Source organism: Molossus molossus, unplaced genomic scaffold (assembly GCF_014108415.1).
Source record: "Molossus molossus isolate mMolMol1 unplaced genomic scaffold, mMolMol1.p scaffold_m16_p_13, whole genome shotgun sequence".
Classification (NCBI taxonomy): domain Eukaryota; kingdom Metazoa; phylum Chordata; class Mammalia; order Chiroptera; family Molossidae; genus Molossus; species Molossus molossus.
In genome coordinates, this window is record NW_023425348.1 from 51008546 (window position 1) to 51021300 (window position 12755).

General features: G+C 43.7%; 1 protein-coding gene and 1 non-coding gene across 3 annotated transcripts in view; both read left to right on the forward strand.

Moving 5' to 3' along the window:
* The window catches only part of SYT9 (synaptotagmin 9), a 189784-nt gene that overhangs the window by 35673 nt on the left and 141356 nt on the right, over window positions 1-12755 (forward strand). The gene's annotated exons all lie outside the window — the stretch shown is intronic.
* Window positions 7702-7764, forward strand: LOC118629132. Its single transcript, XR_004959378.1, has one exon. It is a non-coding gene; the product is annotated as a U7 small nuclear RNA (small nuclear RNA).

Genomic DNA, 12755 nt, shown 5'->3' on the forward strand with positions numbered 1-12755 from the left:
GCTTTTAGTCTCTTTCCTATATATTCTTAGTATCTCAGAAGGCAAAAGTTCACCTGAGAATACTTAGTGAATTTTTTGTTCCCTTCTGTCATTTCTCATACTTTTTTCTCTTTACGTGACCCTTTCACCATCATTCCATATCCTTCCCCTCATCTGACTATGCAGTGTGAGCATTGAGAAACAGACACGCTAACTCACCATGCCTTTGCTCAGGCCACTGGCTTTCAATTCCACCCTCCCAGGGGGCCGAGCTGTCTCAGTCAGTTTGGGATGCTGTAGCAAACTACATGGACTCGATGGCTTATAAACAATGGGAATTTCCTTCTCACAGTTCTGGAGGCTGTGAATTTCACGATTCAGGTACCAGCAGGTTTGGTAAATTGTGATGGCCCTCTTCCTCAGAGAAGGTGCCTTCTCTCTGTGTCCTCACTTGGTGGAAAGGATGAGGGAATTCTCTTGGGCCTCTAACAGGAATTAACCTCATTTGTGAGGGCTCTACCCTCATGGCGCAATCACCTTCCAAAGGCCCTACTTCCTAATACGATCACATTGGGTGGTAGGATATAACATGAATTTGGAGGGCAGGACACACAAGCAGTCTATAGCACAAGCTGTCCCTAGACCCTATTTTAGGGGAGTTTTGAGGCTGAAGATCAGGTGGGCTTCTCTCTTCTTTCAATGCCCATGTTAAATTAGTGGTTCTCTTTATAATTTATGAGGGTAAGGTTCAGAACTCAGTGACCAACACTGGTCAGAAGGGATTTTTAGCAAAGTCCACTTACTTCTTTCAAGACAACACTAAGTAGTAATGGGATATAATTACCCACATTGACTTCTCAGTTCACTGGTGGTTGTGGTCTCTATCCTTAATTCTTCAAAGATCTGAGCAGAAATTCAGTTATTCTCTATCTTAGAAGGAGATTAAGCTCCTTACTCCTAACCTGGTCCTTGCTTCTTCCCCTTGGGATAATCTACATCCCTATTTGAAACCTAACTTGATAAATAGTAATGACATCTAATTGTAATGTTGTCTTTCTCATTTTGGGACAGTGAGATAGGGGCTCCCTTCTAACAAATTATAAACCAGCGAACCATCCAGAAATTTCCAAGGCGGTATTCAAGTTATAAAGACAATCAAACATGGAATGCTTTCATCCCTTTGTCCTTGTATATTTCATGTTATCTATGGAAGGGGAATTTTTTAAGCTTTGGTGTACCACGTTTCCCAGGTGACATATAGCAGTCCACGTGGTCACAGCAGAAAGAAGCATCAAGGCATTATGGCACATGGCAGAGATGTTCCCTAGACTTAATTTTGCAGGATTATCCAAGGGTCTGCTGACATAGACTCCCAGAGTCAAAACAGTGGGGAGAAATATGTGACTATCAGGGTCCTAGGAAACCCTAGGAGGAATCCCAGGGTGGGGATTCCATTAGAAGTACTTTGGCATAACAGTTTGAGAGGGACTATGTAATGCCTATTACTGATACTGGAGTTAAATGTATTTGTTAAAAATCTGACTCATCAGTCTTCCCCTTGCTTCGTAATTCTCTTGTACCAGCAGTTTTTATGATAGTTTCCAATAGAAACCTTTTATTCCTGTTTCTTTTATTATTGTATAACCTAAATATCGCCCTGGGTGGTACCCGCTCATGGACTAGGTGAGGCTGCTATAGCCTCTGCACTTCCTGCTGGATCATTAGCCTCTACCTGCCATGGGATAGGAAGGTCCCCTGTCATTCACTTCTTGTGTTTTCCTGCGAGTCCCTCATGGGCGATACAGTGGATAAAACTGTCCTACATAAAACGAGCTACTTTCCTTAGCTTTGCCATCTTTCAGCTGAGCCTACCTACTGCTTTTGACATCCCTGTAATCCACACTTGCTTTTCTTGCTCTTCGTCTCCTCCGATGCTGCTCCCGGCCTCCTTGCCGTGGCTGCCTGCTCATCTCTGCTCTGTTGGTAGGTCCCTGCCTGGTCTACCACAGTGATCCAGCCTCTGTTTCTTCTACCTCTTTAAGTGTGAGAACCCTGCCTTAGTACTTTTGCTGTTTGAAGTCTTCATGACTCCTGTCTCCAGTGCTCACATTCTTGGTCTTTAGGGAAACACTCTGGACTGAAGCCCAGCTTGTCTAGAGAGTGTCTCATAGCCATGCTGCCTGCTCCCCTATGGATACAGGGTGCTGATGAGTGCCCAGAAAAGCGAGAGAAGCTCTGTGCATCTTCAGGAGAGTGCATTTCCATCCAGGGCCAGGAGGTCTGCAGAATTTTAGTAACACACCTATTGTAGCCCCCCCTTTTTTTGCCTCAGTCTCCAAAGCACCCCATAGGGAATGCCAGACGCTCCTCTTTACTCGGCATTCATGTCGCGGCCTGCCGTGCTCTTTGGCTGGAATCATCTTCAGTTCCTCCTGTGCACTTTTGGGAGGCGAAGAGCCTATTTAGTGACCAACTTTCATTAAAATGAAGCCAACTACTTGGTTTATCATAAAGGCAAAAAGTAAAGTGGTGGTTTCCAGGGATGGGGTGGCGGGGCAGGGAGGAAGGTAGGGAGTTGTTTAGTGGGTATTGCCTTTCAGTGCGGGAGGGTGAGACTTCCTGGAGATGGATAGTGAGGAAGGTTGCATGCAATGCTAATGAACTTAATGTCACTGAACAGTACACTTAAAAATGGTTAAAATGGGAAATTTTATGTTATGTTGATTTTTTGCCATAATTTTTTAAAAAGTGAAAAAAAAACCCATCTACTCAGTTTAAAGAGAAGTGAGGATTGCAGAAATGCCTTGGGGAGAGACATCAGTGCCTGCTCACACTTGTAGCTCTGTCCACTGCCCGTCATGAAGAATTTCTGTGACTCAGGAGGGGGCAGGCATAAGGAGGCAACATTTTTTTTCTTTATTCATTTTAGTGAGAGAGGAAGGGAGAGGGAGAGAGAGACAGAACCATCAATGAGAGAGAACACAGGTTGGCCACCTCCCGCATGTCCCCCACTGGGGATTTGGCTCACAACCTGGGCATGTGCCCTGTCTGGGAATCGAACTGGTGACCTCTTGGTGCATGGGTCGATGCTAACCACTGAGCCACACTGGCTGGGCTAAGGAGAGCACTTTTAAGAAGAATTAGTATTCCTTATATCTCCCAGTTAGAGCTGAGTAATTTGTATTAAAATCTAAAGTGTTTTTCTTTATAATGAATGCTTTATGGAACAATTGCTGCATTCCTTGGTCATATACCAGTATTATGCTGATGATGAATAAGTGCCAATTTCTATGCATGAAGAAAATTAGGGAATTAAAAGACACCATCCTCATTTCAGCAGCATTAAGTATTTACTGAAAGGAAATTGACTTACAAACATGATTTGTAGAAAACTGACAGATAAATACAACAATACAAGAACCCATGCTTTTAATCAGTCGCTAATGATCTAAACCTGATGGGCTTTTAGCACAGGAAGCTCTGTGATTTGGGGTTACATTAAGGTTTCAGGTATAGAAGTCCAAGCTAGTAAGAGGTTATATGTTAGAAGATAATCTGCTTTTATGTATGTGTATATATATATATATATATTTTGTTAATCCTCACCCGAGGATCTCTTTCTATTGATTCTTATAGACAGTGGAAGGGAGGGAGGGAGGGAGAGAGAGAAAAGCATCGATGTGAGAGAAACACATTAATCAGTTGCCTCCCATGTGTGCCCCAACCGGGGCCAGGAATCGAACCTGCAACCCAGGTATTTGCCCTTGATCAGGAATCAAACCTGCAACCCTTCAGTGAGTGGGCTGATGCTCTAACCACTAAGCAATACCAGCCAGGGCAAGCATCTGTGATTTTAGTTATGGACCAGGGTTTGTACCAGACAGAAGAGAAAAAAAGTAGGGAAGAGTTTGAGCCGGAGTTGACCCTCTTCTGACTTTAAGCAACCTTGAGGCTTGGAACTTTCTCAGGAGAGATGCTTCTAGGGTTAGCCTTGGCCATAAAACAGGACTGTGTGGAGACATCACCTGGCTGTAAGGTGTCTTCTAAAAACTTACTTTGTATGGTGTGCTCTGAATAGGTCACTCTTCCCCCAATTACGTGACATCCTCATCAAGGCAGCTCAGCTGTGTGATGTGAAGTTAAGTCGGTAAATGTCGACTATCTCCACAGCCTGGTCCCTGCACTGCACTGCCTCTGGCCAGAGACGCATGAAGTATTGTTTCTGTTTCTAATCATGAGGAAAAGGTTCCTCGGGCTCTCTCTTTGTAAACTTAAAAACTGGTTTCTTTGGCAGTTCCTTTCCCTGAAGCACATTGTTTTAGTGGATATAAGAGGGGAAATGATACCTAGCTTAGAATTTTATCATCCAGCAAACACTGAGTGCCTCCTGTGTCCCAGACATCGTACCAAGTTGTAGAAGATATTTTGGATATCAATTCTCTTTCAGTTCAAGAATCTGTGGTCTGGAAGGGCCCTTTCCTCTCATCCCATTTCACTTTATAGATGAGGAAGCTGAGGCCCAGATCTGCATTTTGGTTCCCTGAGGTCATGCAGGTGACTAGAGGTAGGGCCCAGAATACTAAACTGCTCACTCTACAGCAAATCCATCTGGGTCTCGGTGGAAACAGGCAGCTTAGTCAAACGAGGTAATTTGAGGAGAGCTTAATACAGGACATTTTTATAAAGGCATAGTCAGGATTCAGGGCAACCAGGAAAGGACAGTCCGGTACTCCAAGGCTAAGTAACAGTCGGGAGCCATGGCCACCCCTAGGCCTGAGAGAACCGGGAAAGGAGCTGCGGTTATCCACAGAGGGGCATATGTAGCATGGTGACCTAGAGGGAGGAAAGCTGGAGGAATAAATACCGTAACTTCATTTTTTTCATACCCTCTAATATCTCACTAAGGCCTCCTATTGGCTGAACTGAATGGACATCAAAGGCAGGAGAGCCCCTTTATGTAGTCCGGGTGGTCAGCCTCCGAGGCCCAGAGGAGTGAGTAAGGAAGGAGGCAGGATATACAGTCTCAAACGGAAATGCACACCACACAGTTCCTTACTAGGAGACTTAGTATGCATCTAGTGTCCAAACGTTAGGACATAGTTGCAAGGTTGGTGAGATGTGGGAAGGTCTTTGGCTCTCTTATAAAGGGTATCCCATACACATGCTGAGTTTTTCAAGTACTGTATAGGATTTTATTATTTTTGTTTGTTTTTTATTCTCACCTGAGGACATTTTTTCTATTTTTTGTTCAGATAGAATGGGAGGGAGAGAGAGAGAGAGAAACATCGACATGAAAGGGACACACAGAGTGGTTGCCACCCGCACAACCCAACCAGGGCTGGGGACAAACTGCAACTGAGGTACGTGCCATTAACCAAACCCAGGTTTCTCTGGACCGCAGGCTGATGCTCTAACCGCTGAACCAAACCGGCCAGGGCCAAGTACAGGATTTTAAAATTTTCTAATTTGAAAGAGAAAATATTGTTTTAGAATCATAGAATTCTAATATCTGAAATGCATAGAACCTCAGCGTTCATTGGCCCATTGCCCCCAACAGCTCACTGGGGTGCACCAGGACTTCACGTGCTTCTTGCAAGAATTACCGGGACATCTAGGGTGTATGGCACATGTGTTTAAAAACAAGTGTACTCAGACTCTGGGTTGTTTCCTCACATATCCTGTCTCTCACCCAGTTGCTGTGCGATGAAAAAACAAAATCCCATCATGTAACTTCCTTGTGCTAATAGAAGCCTGGGCGTCCTCCGCCCATACCTGCATAGGCGCAAGACTGCTCTCCGCCAGGCCCCGTGTTTAAGGGTCAAGGCCCTCGTGCTGGTGTGCAGCTGTGCCTGAGGAGGAACCAAGAGAGAAAGTCAGCCTGCTTCTGGGGTCCAGAGCAATAACAGACCTCCCAGGACTACCCCAGGTCCCGTGCAGGTGGACAGATGTCAAGTGGAAGGCAGAGGCAGGGCTACCTTAATCAAGCTTCCTAATCAAGCAACCCACTTACCCTCTGGAGGGAGAGATAAGAGGAAAAGTGACCAGAAGCGTTTGGGGAACAACCGCTCTTCACGAGAGCCAGGAATGGGAAAAGCAGCCACACCCACACATCACGTATTTCTTTTTTTTTTTCCTCACCCGAGGACAATTTTCCATTTTTTGTTCAGATAGAGCGGGAGGGAGAGAGAGGAAGAAAGAGAGAGAAACATCGACGTGAAGGGACACGTCAAGTGGCTGCCACCCGCACGACCAACCGGGGCCGGGGACAAACTGCAACCGAGGTACGTGCCCTTAGCGGGAACCGAACCCGGGTCTCTCAGGACCGCAGGCTGACGCTCCAACCGCTGCGCCAAACCGGCCAGGGCCATCACGTATTTCTTTAGGAGAGTTTTCTAAATGCTCGTTCACTAAGGTGGTGGTCAGCAACCTTCTGATCTTGGTCCACGGGGTAGATGAGAGATGTAAACACTAATTGGATCAAAGCAAGGCCAGATTGGCCTAGGAAATGACTTGGACTGACAGTTTGGAAAGGGGTCCTGTGGGAGGTCTGTGTTACTGGGTCAATGCAGCATCGCGGGCTTCCAAAGAACTTCGAGCCTCGCAGTGAAGTTCTGTGGCGAGCTTGTATACATATGCAGGTGCACCCAATTTTGAAAACAGCCAGGCAAGGAGGAATTTCTCCCCTTATTTTCAGAGGTGAGAGATGGCCCAGGAGAGCTGTAAGCAGTCCAAAATCTCATAGGACATATTAGATGTATCTGGACACCAGGTCTCCAGTTGCCAACTCCTCTCCCGCTCCAGCTCCAATTTCCCAGCACGCACCAAGGAGCGTAGCTGAACTCTGTGGCCTGTGACTAGCCCTGCACGTTCTTGAGTTTTGTTTCATGGTGTTCTTTTCAGGCGGAAAGTCCCCATTGCCTGAAACCCTGCACATCAATTTTCTATTATTGTACGAGAATCCTGGCACTTCTGAATGTTTCCATTCACTTTGCAAAGGCCAGAATCCCGGAACAGAAGACATTGTAGATTTCACAAGCACTTACAGGGAAGGTGAAGCGGGTGGTAAAATTAAAAAAAAAAAATTTTTAATTGATTGTTAGAGAGAGAGGGAGAGAAAGATAGAAACACTTATGAGACAGACCATGCATGTTCAGGTCGCCTCCTGCATGTCCCCACTGGGGATCAGGCCCACAGCCTGGGCACGTGCCCTGACCGGGAATCAAACTGGCGACCTCTTGGTGCATGGGTTGACGCTCAACGATGGAGCCACACCGGCCAGGCCGGTAAAATATGTTTTAAGTGGATTTTTTCCAATTAAATATTTTTGGTAGAGAATGAGTACAGAGAGAGTGAAAACCCAACAGCAAACATGAGGATAATTCCTGTGCCTTCCCATTTTGCAGCCAGCAGGAGCGCAGGTGCACGAGGATTGGGAATCGGGGATTATGGACACAAGAGCTGAAACCCAGCTCTTACTGTTTGTAGCACCAGCCACTGTGTCGCCTCAGCAGACCCTGCCTATCTGGTCGAGGCAGAGAGGTGATGCCGGTGTGAAGAGGAGCTGGGCGCACTGACGAGGCTGTACTCCTCAAACAGAACGTGTGTTCTCATCGCTCAGTTTAGGCCTGTTGCTTAGTTCACACGGGTAGAGCCATCTGGGAAGCCTTCTAGGGAAGGGACCCGAGCGCCGGAGACACGGTCCTATTAAAGATGCCTGTATGTGAGTACTTATAGCTCCTTTTGAATTTGTCTAGTAGGTCTTCCGGTTTTTACTGGAAGGCCCTAAAAAATAAACAAACAAACAAATAAATAAATAAAAAATAAAGATGCCTGTATGTCAACCATAGCCAGATGCCAATTTCTGTGTTCTACCTCATTTTACTAGTCTAAGGGCTTCTTAGAGTTAAGGCAATAGAATGCTCTGTTTACCTGGCTCAGTACCTTAATAATGGCATGGCCTCTGCCGGCCCAAGTTAATGCTCCCCTGATCCTTACAATTGGCACCACGAGCCAGTACTAAGAGAGCCTCCTGTGTGCTACATGAGTAAAAAGCAGGGATGTCCTAAAATGTAGTCTCCAGGTGGATAGTTGGACTTGGAGTTGTTAACAGAAAATATTATAAAGGCTTTAACCTTAGATATAGACATTGCTGTGAACTCATGGTGATTTGACAGTTTTATAAGAACCACAGACTGTAAGCACCATGTCCAGGCCCTGTGATAGAAGAGGAGGGCCATGGAGTAGTAGAGACTTACCCAAGGTCACAAAATATAAATGGTGGCAAAGCTGGTCCTAGAGCCCTTGGAATACATGAGCTGTTTTCTGGGGCGTCCAGGTGCAGTTGAGCAAGTTGTGTCTTATGTTGTGGGTGATCATCACAGAAGCCCGAGCCTTCCTCTTTTCCTGGGGCAGTCCTTCCACCACCTGGCCAAATGACCGGGGCTTGGTCTTTGTATAAGAGAAGTGGTTATGGCTTGGCTTTAACTCAGCGGTTCCTTCTTCTAGTTGAACTCTTGCTTGCGGGGGTGGTTCGAGACCCACAGATGTCCTCCAGCCCTTTTAAAAGAAAGAGAAACGGAGAAGTGTTAATAAGTAGGACTTGGCTCACTCTTTTATAGGAAGCCTTCTCCGAACCTACCTCCAGGTTTCAGTAGTACTCTGTGAATTTTGAATAGCCTTACGGGGCTGTTTTTCAGGGCAAGGTCTAATTTTATTTACTTTGTACCCCTGGTTTCGTCTTTAGCAAATATCAGGTGCTCAATAGGAGTTCCTTCTGTCCTTGGAATTCAGCTCAATGAGCACCGAAGAGGCGCCTGATAATTCACTCATTGCCAGCTCACTTCATAAAGCTTCATGAGGCCTCAGTACTTATTAACCGAGGGGACCACTTTGCAGCAATAAAAGTAAGTCTGGATATGGAGTGGCTGAATGACTAGACACCTCATGGAAAAATCAAAAATACGTACATTTATTGAGCGCCAGTACCTTTCTAAGTACTCGCTACAACCCCAAGAGGTCCATACTGTTATTATGCCAATGCTACTCTGAGAAAATAAAATGTGGAGATCTTAGTTGCACAACAGATGTTGGCTGCAGACCTTGCCTGTGTGATTCTAGAACCTGTGTTCCTAACTGCTGGGCTGTGGTGCCTACAGTGTAATTTAAAGAGCAAAGTCTCTGCCAGACTACATTTCCCAGACAATTTAAGTTCAATCTTTTAAACACCAGAGCATCTAATTTTAGCCTCAAAACCTATTACCTGCTTCTTATCTAAGATACCTCAGGATCACCATTCAGAAGACACCCTCTGGGATGCTGAGGTGTGTACGGAGCTAATTTCCCTTCACTGGATAACTCCAGAATGCTGTGATTTTTTTAAATGCAACTATTATATTATTATTATTATCATTATATTTTTTAAATTGAAAAGTAATACATGTTGACTGTATTAAGTTTTAAAAATACAGAAAATAAAGTAATCAAATGGAGGCTTTGTGGTCATATGGAAGAGATGGTTGACGAGGGAATTGCTCCCTAAGGTTTCTCCTGATACTATGTTGCCACATCGGTTTGGTTCCCTGGTTCCCTGAGACACAGAACATCTCATCCTCAGAGCTGTCTGGTCTTGCCTGTTTCCTCTATCTGTTCACATTACCACTTTCAAAGCACCACGTGATATCCTCAAGTTCTCCACTGCGGATGGTCTTAACTGAATTTCCCTGTGTTATCTTTATTGGGCCCCCAAGACACAAGTGTTTTAGAATTAGGAAAGTGTCTTGTGTTGTGAACCACAGTATAACTATATTTACTGAATTAGGTTTACACAGTGTTATTTTGGGACCATCTGCACCAGATTAATCAGAAATCTGACAAGTTTGTTAGGAGGTTAAGGGTCCTCACCCAAGACTTGTGAAAATAAGACTGTCTAAGGCTGAAGTCAGGGACCAAAACATGTTTTGTTATTTTTCATTGGGAAATTGTCAAATCTATAGAAATAATGTAATAAACTCTAAATACTCATTAAAAAAAATTATTAACCCTTGGTCAACCTTGTTTTATCTATATATATTTTTTTATTTTTATTAATTTATTTTTGTTACTGATATTTCTCCTTTCCCCCCCCAGACACTCTCCTCCCCATCCCACCCCCTCACCCACCTAACTTTGTTGCCTATGTCCATTGGTTACACATACATGCATATAAGTTCTTTGGTTTATTTCATTCATTTCCCCCGCCTCCCTCCTCTGAGGTTTGTCAGTCTCAGCCGTATTCCTTTCTGTGTCTATTGTGTTCATCAGCTTATTTTGTTCATTATATTCCACAAGTAAGTGAGATCATGTGATATTTGTCTTTCTCTGATTGGCTTATTTCACTTAGCCTAATATTCTCCAGATCCCTCCATGTCATGTTAAAGGATAAGAGATCTCTCTTTCTTATAGCTGCATATTGTTCCACTGTGATATGTACCACAGTTTTTTATCCACTCATCTATTAATGGACACTTGGGCTGTTCCCAGATCTTAGCAATTATAAATAGTTCTGCCATGAACATAGGGGTACATACATTCTTTCTGAGGAGTGTTTCAGGCTTCTTAGGATATATTCCTAGAAGTGAGATCACTGGGTCAAATGGAAGTTCAATTTTTAATTTTTCGAAGAAACACATTGTTTTTCCCTGGTGGCTGCACCAGTTTACATTCCCACCAGCAGTGTACTAGAGTCCCCTTTTCTCCACACCCTTGCCAGCACTTGTTGTTTGATAATTTATTGATGGCAGCCATTCTGGCAGGTGTGAGAAGATACCTCAAAGTCGTTTTAATTTGCATCTCTCTGATGATTAGTAACGTTGAGCACTTTTTCATATGTCTCTTGGCCATTTGTGTATCCTGTTTAGAGAGGTGTCTCTTTAGGTCCTCTGCCCATTTATTTTTTTAATCCCCACCTGAGGACATTTTTTTTTTTTTTTTTTTGCGTTTATCTTCAGATAGAGCGAGAAGGAGAGAGAGAAACATCGATGTGAGAGAGACACATGGAGTGGTTGCCACCCACGCAACCCCAACCAGGGCTGGGGACAAACTGCAACCGAGGTACATGCCCTTAGCGGGAACCAAACCCAAGACTCTCTGGTCCGCAGGCCAACGCTCTTATCGCTGAGCCCAACCAGCCAGGGCCTCTGCCCATTTTCAATTGGATTATCTGTCTGCCTTTTGTTGAGTTGTATGAGCACTCTATGTATTTTGGATATTAACTCCTTATCTAATGTGTCATTGGCAATTACACATGTAGAGGGTTCCCTTTCTATTTTGATGGTTGTTTCTTTTGCTGTGCAGAAGCTTTTTCGTTTGATGTAGTCCCATGTATTAATGTTTTCCTTTGTTTCTCCTGCCTTAGGCATTGTATCAATGAAAATTCTGCTGCATATGATGTCTGAAATTTTGTTGCCTACATTTTCTTCTAGGATTTTTAGGGATTCACGAGTCCCATTTAAGTCTTTTATCTATTTTGAGTTTATTCTTCTGTATGGTGTAAGTTAGTGGTCTAGTTTCATTTTTTTGCATGTAGCTATCCAGTTTTCCCAACACCGTTTATTAAAGAGGCTGTCTTTACTACTTTGTATGCTCTTGCCACCTTTATCAAATATTAATTGAGCATAATGTCTTGGGTCAGTTTCCGGGTTTTCTGTTCTGCTCCATTGATCTATGTGCCGGTTCTTGTGCCAGTACCAGGCTGTTTTGATTACAATGGCTTTGTAGTATAACCTGATATCCGGTATTGTGATCCCTTCTACTTTGTCCTTCTTTTTCAAGATTGCTATGGCTATTCGGGGTTCTTTTTGGTTCCATATAAACTTTTGAAGTATTCGGGTTCTGTAAAATATGTCGTTGGTATTTTAATAGGGATTGCATTGAATCTATAGATTGTTTTGGGTAATATGGACATTTTAATTATGTTAATTCTTCCAATCTATGAACAAAGTATATGCTTCCACTTTTTTATATCTTCCTCTATTTTTTTTTCAATGTCTTACAGTTTTCTGCAAATAGATCCTTTACATCTTTGGTTAAGTTTATTTCTAGGTATCTTAATTTTTTTTTGCTACAATGGTAAATGGGATTGTTTTTTTAGTTTCTCTTCCTGTGAGTTTATTATTGGTGTATAATAATGCTGTCAAGTCTGGCTGGTGTGGCTTAGTGGTTGAGCATCGACCCATGCACCAAGAGGTGGCTGGTTCAATTCCCGGTCAGAACACATGCCCAGGCTGTGGACCCTATCCCTAGTGGGGGCATGTGGGAGGCAGCCAATCAATGTGCTGTCTCATAGATGTTTCTCTCCATATATAAAATCAATAAAGGAAAAAAAAATTTTTTTAAATGCTGTCGATTTCTTGATGTTAATTTTGTATCCTGCTATTTTGCCAAATTCATTTATTAAATCTAGTAGATTAAAAAAAATTTTTTTTTCTTTATTGATTTTAGAGAGAAAGGGAGGGAGAGGCAAGAGAGAGATAGAAACATCGATGAGAGAGAGAACACTGGCTGGCTGCCTTCTGCATATCCCCCACTGGGAATTTGGCCCATAACCTGGGCATGTGCCCTGACCGGAAATCGAACCTGTGACATCTTGGTGCTTGGGTCAACGCTCAACCACTGAGCCACACCGGCCAGGCTAAATCTTGTAGATTTTCGATGGAGTCTTCAGGGTTTTCTATGTACAATATCATGTCATCTGCAAATAATGAGTTTCACTTCCTTCTTTCCAATGTGGATCCATTTTA